Below are 11,663 nucleotides of genomic sequence, written 5' to 3'. Positions count from 1 at the left end.
GCTCGGACAACGGCTGCCAACTCCACAATTTGTGGAGAGTCCTGAACCATCCTTACGTCTGATTCGCAATCCCCTGTCGTTGAGTCTCTCCACGTGATCACTGACTTGTGTGTCTTCCCTGAGCCATCCGTGAACACTGTGATCCCGTCCAAAGGTTCTTCACTAATTCTTGGTTTTGCTCTGTGGCATATTTGCGATTGCAGTATTCTATGCTGTGGAAAGTGGACTGTGCAAGTTCCTGGGAATGCTAAAACGCGATTAACAGGTCTTTCGATTGTTGCATTGCCCAATCGAAATAGTCTCGCTTCAGAGGTAATCTGATGACTGAGAATTCTCTTCCTGCCATTGTCAGCAGCCTTGTTCTCGCCTTTGTGATGATTTGTGCTGCCATCTCTAAATCTGTGAGAACTGTTTTTGCGGGCCTGTGTGGTAGGAAAATCCACTCTATGATTATCAAAGAGTCCTTTTGTGATTCATCCCATTGGAAGATCAAACCATGGAACTGTGTTTTCTTCCCCAGCACTGCCAACTGAAAAGGCAACGTTGGAACAAATCGATGTGCCTGCCTTTTCTGTATCGCATCCGTGACTTTCTCCAACTCCTTTTTCACTTCTGGTGTGAGCGTCCTGGGGGACCGAATGTCTGTGTCTCCTCTCAAAAGATCGAGCAACGCTGGGATGTCGCTGTTTGTGATTCCCAAAACTGGCCTCATCCAGTTGATTTCTCCCAAAAGCTGTTGCAAATCATGCAAATTGCTGATCTTAGTGCTGATCTCCATTTTCTGAGGTTTTATTGTTCTCTCTGAAATTTTCCACCCTAGATATTTCCAAGGTGCAACCTCTTGAATCTTCGAAATGCTGATTTCCAGACCTGCCTTTTGCACCTCTGCAATCACACAGTCACGAGCTTCTTGCAGCTCCTGTCGTGTTGATGCTGCAATGAGCAAATCATCCATGTAATGAATGATCCCCACCTTTGGAAATTTCTTCCACGCTGGTACCAAAGCTCGTGCCACGTACCATTGACAGATCGTCGGAGAATTTTTGAGGCCTTGTGGAAGAACGACCCAATGGTACCACTGCAGAGGTGTTTCCTTGTTGATACTCGGAACTGAAAAGGCAAATCTCGGAGTATCATCTGGATGGAGTGGAATACTGAAAAAACAATCCTTGAGGTCAATGACCACAAGCTGCCAATCTCTGGGAATCATTGAGACAGATGGAAGTCCCAACTGAAGTGGTCCCATGTCTTCTATGACTTCGTTGATCTTCCTGAGATCATGTAACAACCTCCATTTGCCCGATAGCTTTTTCTTGATGACAAACACTGGAGAATTCCAAGGGCTGTCTGTTGGCTTGATGTGTCCTTTCTGCAATTGTTCTTGGACCAGGTCTTTCAAAGCACTCAATTTTCTCCGCTTAAGGGGCCACTGATCCACCCAAACTGGATCATCTGTTTTCCATGTCAACTTCAATGTGGCGAGTGCCGCAGTGACCCCTATTAAAAATCCACTTCGATCTTCGCGCCCCATTGTGCCAAAAGGTCCCGACCCCAGACTGTGATCGGCTTTTGGACGACAAAAGGACGAATGATCGCCGTCTTGTCTCCTGGTCCCGTGACAACGACAGAATTCTCACTTTGCAGACACAGAGATGCTCCCCCTATGCCTGAGAGAGAACCCAATGGCGCGACCAAGCTCCAACTGCGTGGCCAAAAGATGTATGATATTACCGTTACATCCGCCCCTGTGTCAAGCATACCTCTGATCGCTATTGTCCTGTCCCCACATGTCAATTGGCATGTGAGCGTGGGTCGGTCTCGACCTATGTGCTTCACCCATGTTGTATGTACTTCAACATGTTCCTTCACAGGGAAACCTTCTTCGTCGAAGATTGACATGACCTCTCCAACTGCGTGTGGCGGCAATGCGAAAGCTCTCGCAACCACAGTATTTTCCGGTATAGTCAATGGTGGACGAAGCGCTCTTGCCAAAACTGTTAATTCTGTGTTTTTGTCCGCTGAGACAACTGTTGGATAAACAATGAGTCCAAGAATACTGCACTTATCTTGTCCAACTATCAAGAAATCTTGTTTCTTGTATGAGTCCCCGCGGATACCTGTTGGTATCTCCGCATGACTTTCATCTAGAAAGCATACTAGTTTTGAAGCTGCCAATGCACACTGTGCCCCTGGTGGGAGGAGGTCTGGGTCACTGTGGAATCGACTGAGGGTTTTGCTGAGGGCATCTGCTTGTCGCTCACTGATGATTGCCCTGTCTGCTCTTGTGACACCGCCAGTACTTGTGTCTGAGCGCGCTGGCGAGTTACAGCCGCGCTGCGCTTCTCGTTTCCTGGATGCAGTAACGGCTTTCTGTCCACATCTGTCTGGGAATAACATTCTTTCACAGAGTGTCTTCCTTTCCCGCACCGTGCACAAATTGGCCTTTCTGCCTTCTGTGCTGGCACTGGCGTATGTGTTCGTGGACAATTCATTTTCATGTGCCCAAACTCCCCACATTTGTAGCACTGTCTTCCTGGGGGATTGTTCTTTTTCTGCATCGTCGCAAGAACTTTGTTGATGTTCTCGTCCTCCTGATGGAGTATCTTTTTGAGCATCTTCTCCAATGTCTTGTCCTCTGTTTGCCTTTCTGAATGTCCCTTTAACTGTTCTTCCCATTCCTCTCTTAATTCTTCACAATCGCTGCGACATGCTGAGGTGTCCCCACCTTGCTGCATGCCTCCACCATCTCTGCCAAGGATGGCCGTCCTGGCATGGCGCTAATCACCCGTTGACAATCCGGGTTGGCATTGCCGAAAGCTAAGTTCTCCAAGAGAGGCCTCTTCGCTTCCTCTATCGTCACCTGTCGATCCACGGCTTGCGTGAGTCGATCGATGAACGACATGAATGGCTCTGTGGGACCTTGCCTGATACAAGAGAACAGAACATCTGGAGCTCCTGTTGGTGTAATTTGCATGATTGCCAATCGCGCTGCTTCTTTGATGTCGCTTAACACTCTTCGTGGAAGCCGTGCTGCTTGTTCCCCTGGGTTGTCGTCTGGAGGATCTCCTGCTAACTGCCCTTCTGTGAGGTTCGCGTTTGGCCCACCTTGATATCTATTCCGCAGTTCAGAAAGATATTTTCTCCACCTTTTTTCCCAGACGAGACTCTGTGTGTCAGTGAGAATCATTGCCACAATACTTCGAATATCATATGGCGTGAGGTCCTATGTGGTGAATGTCCCTCTTAGTAGCTGTTTGAAGTATTGTGAATTCAGCCCAAAAGTTTGAGCCACCTTCCCTAAGTCTTTGAGTGTCTCATGACCCATCCTTTCCCACCTTGGATTCTGTCCCTGGGCATCATATGTCACTGGCATTGTCAGATCTCCTGATCCCGGAAATAAATGCTTTTCCTTTGCCAATGCCTTTCTGATTTGCTTCCAATCCATCGTCTTCACTGGCTCTTGAAATTCCTCTTCTTGAGGCTCCATTGGGATTTGCATGAATAATGGTGTTGTGGATGTCATCGGTGATTCATCGTGCCTCATTTCTCGCCTTGAGGTTTTTGGCCTCGCTCCTAAATCCGAAAAGGAAACTCGAGGATCCTGTTGATATTTCTTTTTTGCTGTATCAACTGAATGCAAGAAGCTTTTTGCTGCTTCTGCTGCTGACAGCATCCATGTCGGAACACCTTCCGATGCTGTGATCCTTATGACATCTTCTCCTTGTAGCTGTTCTTCATCTGAGCTTTCATCATCTTCATGAAATCCCGAAGTCGATGGATAATCCCTTTGTTGTGTTAATATTGTCTTCTTTAAAGTGCTTTACTTTTTGAATATTGTTGGAAAAAATTGCTGCATTGTTGCAGTCTCGCCACGAGATGGCACTGTGGCTCCACAGAACCGATCCGGCATGTCCTGCACTTCTGTCCTCCTCCCACTAGGTGGCGCTGTCACCGGCCTCCCCAGCTCGGAGGACCGAATGAGCTCGACTGCCCCTTTTCCGGTCGACTGCCGTGTCTTCTGACTGGCTTTTAATTCAGCTGAAAATGGAGCTTGAGCACCAGAATGTCTCCCTTGAAGGGATGAGCCTTGGACCCTGAGGGTTTCAACTAAAGGCACCAAGTCTGAAGAAGGTGTGGAGCCCCGGGACTTAGAATCCCGAACACGGCCCCTCCTGGCCCGAGATGTCACAGGGGACCTGGCCCGCCCCCGCCCGCGCTCTGCTCTCTGCGCATGCGTGCTCTCCGAGCCGCTCCCTGTCTCTCCCGAGCTGACGTCACTCTCTCCCCCTTGTTCCACCTCCGAAGTCTCCTCCCCTCGGTCTGTCCCTGACTCTGTCTCCTCCTCCTCTGACGCTGTGTCCATTCCTCCCACCGGTGTGTACAGCCCGCCTCCCGCTGGCCCCCGGGTCCGCTCCGCGATTCGGGCCGACCTCCGCACCGGGTCTGACGTCACCACCGCGCGCCTCCTGCGTCTCTCTACGGTGGCCCTTTGGGGCTGCGCAGTTCCCCCAATTCACCGCCCGTGTTTAATGCTCCTGCGCTGGTTTGTGACTCCCCCCCTGGGTTTTTGTGAGTTTTGCCCGCCACGCGGGTCTCTGCTACCCTGCCGGCCGGGGCGGCCGCCACCCCCGGCGCTGCGCTGACAAAAGCCGCACCGGAGCTCGTGTCTCCCGTTATCTCTTTACTCGCGTCCCCCGCCTGCACCGCCACAGCCTGGCCGCCCTGCTCTGCCGCCGCGAGTAAGCGACCCCCCTGATCCCTTCTCTCCCCCCCGCATCCCCCCTTCCGATCCTGACTCCCCTGTACTCTCCGGGGTTTCAGGACGCTTTAGGAGCTTCCTGGGGTTTCTGGGTTTTGGGACCACGGGCTTTAATATTATTTCCTGCTCTCTTTTCTCGAGAGCCCTTTCCCCTTGGCTTCTTGAGGCCAGAACTAATTTTTTCCCGGAGCTTTGCTCCCCCCCTCCTTCTGAGGGTGCCGCAACTTTTCGTTGCTTTTCCAGTCTTTTCGACTGCACCGAAATGCCTTCTAGCATGGTTCTTGCCGGCGAGAGCAGCTTAAACACTGTCTCATCTTTTTTCGTTTCTAAGAGATATAAATGTCTATTAATTTCTTGCCAAAACCCCACTTTGAATAGCAGGCATGTTTCTGTAGGTGGATAATTGAGCCTTGCCCACAACAATAACTGTTTTAATTCTTTCTTTGGGATCCCTTCCGTGTATAATTGAGCCACGCCTTGTAAGGCGGACAAAATTTACCATTGTTCCTGGGAGAGTGTGCCCCCCATGTTCTTATTTTTGACCTTCTCACCGAATCTGTCGTCAGAGCTGTCCGAAGGCTCCCGGTCTCCGTCCAGCAGGTCATGAGAGATGGATCCAGAGGCGTCTTTCTGGTTCCGGTCCGGACTGCTCTGCTACGAACTTTCTTCAGCAGAAGCTCAGAGATGTAATTCTCAGTGACTGCTGTTTTTTGCAGACTCTCCTGGTCGTTTGTTTTTTTTTTTTTTCTTTTTTCTTCAGGCTTCTCTCCTCAGGAGCTATCAGTGTTCTCCTGGGAACTCGTCCTAGATCGGAGCTGCCCTCTTGGCTCTTCAGCTCTTCAGGGCTGATCCCCCCGCGAAAGGTTGGTAGGGGGGTAGCCCATGCAGCGAACGCCACTTGTCGGTTTCTCGGCTGTTTAGGTGATCTGGAAAGGCCCGGGGTGGCCTTGGACAGTCTGCGCTTCAAAGGACGAGAAGAGGCTTCAGATCTTTTCTCGGTCTCGGTGTTTATTAATTGTTTATCTAAAAGATTTTCTCTTGGCCCGACAGAGGTCTGCACAGCAGCCAGCCATGAGCACACTGCGAGCCCTCGGGGCGGTCACCTATCCTTATACTCGAAATTACGTATACAATATTTATCATTTTTCCGCAATACCTTTTACCTTTATTCACCAGTGCACTTTTACTAATAACCAATCCCAAAGTGCCAACATCACCACAAAAGATGGAGGCCAAGAAGAAGAAGAAGGACAGGACACGCCCCAATTCCTCCATCTTACTTCTTTAGACCCCCCTGTACAGAAATCCTAAACCCTGTGTCTTACACTCTAATTAACTTATCCCTTCACCATTCACCCAGTGAAATCCTCCTATCCTCATACAGGTGTCGTCTCCTGTGTAGGATCAAAGTCCAGCCACCAGACACTTCTGGCAACATTCCAGGACTCCCGAGCCCCCCAAGGGTGGTCTCAGTCACTCTGCACCTCAGTCCTGAGGCGCTGAGATCCCACATGGCCAGGGAGGCATTGAGCTCGGAGCACCATTCCTGACCCTGCTCCCACGTGCTGTAATCCCGTGAGAAGTAGTAGCAGACCCCATTGTAGCCAATCCAGTCATGGGGACAGCACTGCAGGGTCGCAGGTGTGACTGGAAACTGTGGTGCTGCAGGGGGAAGAGGAGAAGCTCTGAGGATTCCCCTGTGCAGGGAGCAGGGAGCGCGCTCTGCCCCGAGGGGCTGGGCCCAGGCTGCTGCCCCTCCCTTACCTGCCAGCACAGCCAAGGCCGCCCCCAAAGCCAGCACCAGCACCAGGAGCAGCAGAATCAGCACCGCCGTGCCCACGGGATGGCACCTGAACCGTTCACCTGGAGCAGGAAAGAGCTGCTGGCTGCCAGAAGCAGAGCCGGCCCTGCAATCTGCTCAGCCCATGGCCAGGGAGCAGAGCAGGGAGCCCTGAGGCAGTGTGGGCCTCCCTCAGGTGGCAGCCAGAGAGCCAAGAGCCTGGCCACAGGCAGGGACACAGCTGTGGGCACAGGCAGGGACACAGCTGTGGCCACAGGCTGCAGCAGGAGAACTGCACAGCCTTGGGGGCAGCTGGGGCTCTTGCTTGCAGCCACTGATGGGGCCCAGCAGAGCACGAGGCCTCTTCCAGACATCGGGAAACAACCACACACCTGCCAGCCCTGGCCTTGGGAGGGGACACGAGCCCCTGTCTAGACGGCACAGGGGTGGCCCTGCACTCACCCAGGAGTCTTCTGAGGTTCCTTTTGCGTTCATTGCCTGATGCTACTGTGCCCTGGGGAGCCAGGGGCTCCCTCACGCTCCCATCCCTGGTGCAGAATCCATTCTCCACATCTGCGCTTGCTGCACGCTCACAAGTGGCATCCCCCTGCTTATGCCAAGAGGCTTCTTGGGCCCCAGGCAAGTGTGGAAGCGCGGCTGCTCGTCCCTCCTGGGGATGCTAGGGCTCATTCGCAACTCTAGTCATGGAGTAGAATTCACTCTTCTCCGGCTCACAGGCGCCATCTCTCTGCCCAGAAGAAAAAGCACCTTGCTGCGGTGACATCAGGAGTGCTGCTGACAGTTCTTTTGGGAGCTCGGCCTCGGGAACAGCTTTGCAGCCGCGCTGATGGCACCCTGAAAGGGACACGAAGAGAGGTCGCTGCTGGTGCCGGCCGTGCGGGGGCTCAGGAGGGCGGTGGCAGCTGTGGCTGCGCTGTCGCCGCTGCCCAGAGGTGCGGCAGCAGGTGCGGAGACAAGCGCAGCCTCCGGGAGCTCTGCGGTGGCCGCAGCCGCGGCCCCTGTGGCTCTGCAGCCGCTGCAGCCCATCTCCGTGCCGGGCCGGGCGCTGAGAGCGCCTGCGAGCTGCCGGCTGCTGCTGGCCCGGGGCAGCTGCGGCTCGGAGTCCGCCTGCCGAGGGGCGAGAAGCAGCAGCCCCGGGCTGCTCACCGTTGTACCCCGCATGATTCCCTGCCCCGGCGCCTCGGAGCCCGGGCACACCGAGCGCCGGCACGACCGCTGCGGCTCCTGCCTGGGCACACGGAGCGGCTCCCGGCGCAGAGCGCAGCGCCGAGAAGCCTCGGCCCCGGAGCAGGCTGCATGCGCCGCTTTGTGCCCGCACCCGGCGCCTGCAGCGCTTTGGGCTCTGAGGCACTGGGTTCAAGTTCATGCCGTGCCAGCCCCGAGCCGGGCACGGACACCTCCCGCCCGAGCGGCGGCCCCGAGCCCGGCGCCGCACGGGCGGGAACGGTGCCGGGCACGGAGCAGCCGCCTCCGTCCTAGCGAGAGCAGCCGCGATGAGCCATCGCTGCCGCGGCACCGGCTCCATGCCGGCCATCCGGGCAAGGAGGAGAGCGCGGGCAGCCGCTCCCTCGGCTGCGATCCCAGCGCAGGGGGCACACGGGGGAAGCCGGCACCAGGAACTCGGCAGAATCCCCCCGGCCCTCACCGCGGCCCCCTCCGCCCACAGCGAGCCCCGAGCTGGGGCAGAACCGACCGCGGGTCCCACCTGGGCTGCAGCCGCCTCTGAGCTCCGGGTGCCGCCCGCCGCTCCGGACCGACACGAACTGATCCCGACACAGCCCACCGGCCACGGTCGCTGCCGCCGCATTTTAAGCCGGTGTCCGTGAGGGAGGGGTTTCCAGTTGTGAGCAATCAGCGTGCGGGAAAGAATCGCGGGCCGGGCTGGGGAGTGCAGCCAGGGGCGGGGGCAGAGACAGGGAGGTGTCACGTCCCTCCTGTGCCGAAACGCCGGTGCTGAGCGCTGGCGTCGTTGAAGCTGGTGAAGAAGCGCAGCGCCGGGGAAGCTGCGTCTGGGCCTCTAAACAGTGAATTCTCGCAGGCATTCTTGGGCTGGGCTGGGCCTGGCCAGGTGCCCGGGGCCAGCAAAACCGCTCTGTCCTGCTCCTCTTCACGCTGGGCAGACCTCGCTCGCGCGGGTGGGGCGAGCACCGCCGGCGCCGCGGGCGCAGCGGGCACCGACGGCGAAGAGATCACCGCGGGCGGAGCGAGGAACGACGAGGAAGCGAGCACTGACGACGAAGAGAGCAAGGACGACGAAGCGAGCACCGCGTTCGGGGCGCGCAACGACGAGGAAGCGAGCACTGACAACGACGCGAGCACCGCGGGCGGAGCAAGCAAAGACGACGAAGCGAGCACCGACGACGAAGCAATCACCGCGGGCGGACCGAGCAACGACGAGGAAGCGATCACCGCGGGCGAAACGAGCACCGCGGGCGGAGCGAGCAACGACGACGAAGGGGAGCAACGAGGAGGAAGCGAGCACCGACGACGAAGCGAGCAACGACGACGAAGTGATCACTGCTGCCGGAGCGAGCAAAGACGACGAAGCGAGCACCGACGACGAAGCAATCACCGCGGGCGGAGCGAACAACGACGAGGAAGCGATCACCGCGGGCGAAACGAGCACCGCGGGCGGAGCGAGCAACGACGACGAAGGAGAGCAACGAGGAGAAAGCGAGCAACGGCGCGGAAGCGAGCACCGACGACGAAGCGAGCACAGCGGGCGCAGCAGGCTCCGCTGCCCGAGCGGGGACCGACGAGGAAGCGAGCAGAGCGGACGGAGCGAGCACCGCGAGCGGAGCGAGGAACGACGGCGAAGGGGAGCAACGAGGAGAAAGCGAGCACCCCGGGCGCAGCGAGCACCGACGACGAAGCGAGCACCGCGGGCGGAGCGAGCAACGACGAGGAAGCGATCACCGCGGGCGAAATGAGTACCGCGGGCGGAGCGAGGAACGACGACGACGGGGAGCAACGACGAGGAAGCGAGCAACGACGAGGAAGCGAGCACCGCGGGCGGAGCGAGCAGCGCGGGCGGAGCGATCACCGCGGGCGGAGCGAGCAGCGTGGGCGGAGCGAGCAGCGCCGGTGGCCGCGGTGCTCGAGCGTCTCAATAAAGGCAGCCAGAGATCTCTCAACCATCATGGGCATAACAGGCCCGGACTAGGGCCATTATTTTTAATTGAATTTATTGTCAAACAAATCAGAACAAGGGAATGAGAAGCACGACAAATCTTAAAAATGCACCTTCCCCACACTGTTCTCTCCTTCCTAGGCTTCACTTTATCCCCAATTCCCTCTCCTCCCTCCTCCCTCCTCCCCACACAGCGGCACAGAGGCATGGGGGTTACAGTCACGTCATGTCACTGCTTCTCCCTCGGAGAGGCAAATCCTTGTCCTGCTCCACCCTGGGATTCCTCCCACAGAAGGACAGTCAGATCCTTCCCAGCAGACAGACAGACAGACAGACAACAGACTATTCTCCACAGTCAGGCGCCTGATGCTGAAAGTTGGATTCCTGCTTAGCACGTGTCAGCAGTTCTTCCTCCTCTTCCAAAAACAGTCCAAAACTGTCCCATTCTGGCCAGTTGGTGATGATTTCCAAGACCCCAGGCCAATTTGGATTCCCCACTGGAGCTTGTTGTATCGTGAGGGCAATGCCCTCACTGCAGGCAGCATCGGTGGCAGGATGGATTGCAGAGACTTTTCCTTTGCAGCCCCAGCCCAGCGCTGGCACCGGGGATGAAGAGGCACTGAGGTGACCCTGAGAGCAAGTGCAAGGCACAGGGCGCAGCTGAGGAAGGACAGCGCTGTGCTAGGCTCAGAGGTGAAGCTGGCACAGCCCAGTGTGGAGAAGGTCCTTTGTGCAGCCCCTGTTACAGGGGAGCTTGGGCCTTGCTGTAGACATACGGCCGCTCATTGGAGCAGAACTCACTCCTGAATTTATCGTCAGCCAGGTACACACACTCGGAAGTGCCAAGGACAGGAACCCTGCAGGGAGGAGCAGAGGCAGCGCTGGCTGCCAGGGGAAGCCCTTGTGCCCCCGTGGCCCCAGGCCCCGCCCGGCTCCCCAGCGCTCACCGGGAGCTGTAGCTGCTGCCGTCCCCCCAGCGCAGGCGCTCGCCCCGTCTGCGCAGCCCGAGCCAGAAATCGCCCTTCCCGCGGAGGCGGAAGAGCAAATCCTGCCCGGGAGAGAGGAGTGGGAGCTGCCCCGGCCCCTCGGGGGGGACACGTGCCCGGGGCTGCCCCCGCACGCCGGGGCTCCTTCCCTGCAAGGCCCCGGCCCAGGGCTGCAGCCCCGGCCCTGCGAGCACCGAGCCCGGCCCAGGAGCGTCCCCAGGCTGCCCTCAGCCACCCCACAGCGCCCGCAGCCCCTCACTCACCATGGCCTCCTCATCCTGGGCAATGGCCAGGGAGGCATTGAGCTCGGAGCACCGTTCCTGACCCTGCTCCCACGTGCTGTAATCCCGTGAGAAGTAGTAGCAGACCCCATTGTAGCCCACCCAGCCACGGGGACAGCCCAGAACCAACTGCGGTGTCGCAGGTGTGACTGGAACCTGTGGTGCTGCAGGGGGAAGAGGAGAAGCTCTGAGGATTCCCCTGTGCAGGGAGCAGGGAGCCCGCTCTGCCCCGAGGGGCTGGGCCCAGGCTGCTGCCCCTCCCTTACCTGCCAGCACAGCCAAGGCCGCCCCCAAAGCCAGCACCAGCACCAGGAGCAGCAGAATCAGCACCGCCGTGCCCACGGGATGGCACCTGAACCGTTCACCTGGAGCAGGAAAGAGCTGCTGGCTGCCAGAAGCAGAGCCAGCCCTGCAATCTGCTCAGCCCACGGCCAGGGAGCAGAGCAGGGAGCCCTGAGGCAGTGTGGGCCTCCCTCAGCTGGCAGCCAGAGAGCCAAGAGCCTGGCCACAGGCAGGGACACAGCTGTGGCCACAGGCAGGGACACAGCTGTGGGCACAGGCTGCAGCAGGAGAACTGCACAGCCTTGGGGGCAGCTGGGGCTCTTGCTTCCAGCCACGGATGGGGCCCAGCAGAGCACGAGGCCTCTTCCAGACATCGGGAAACAGCCACACACCTGCCAGCCCTCGCCTTGGGAGGGGACACGAG

The sequence above is a fragment of the Melospiza georgiana genome, chromosome 8, assembly GCF_028018845.1.
Source record: "Melospiza georgiana isolate bMelGeo1 chromosome 8, bMelGeo1.pri, whole genome shotgun sequence".
Taxonomy (NCBI): Eukaryota; Metazoa; Chordata; class Aves; order Passeriformes; family Passerellidae; genus Melospiza; species Melospiza georgiana.
This window is presented reverse-complemented; position numbering follows the sequence as displayed.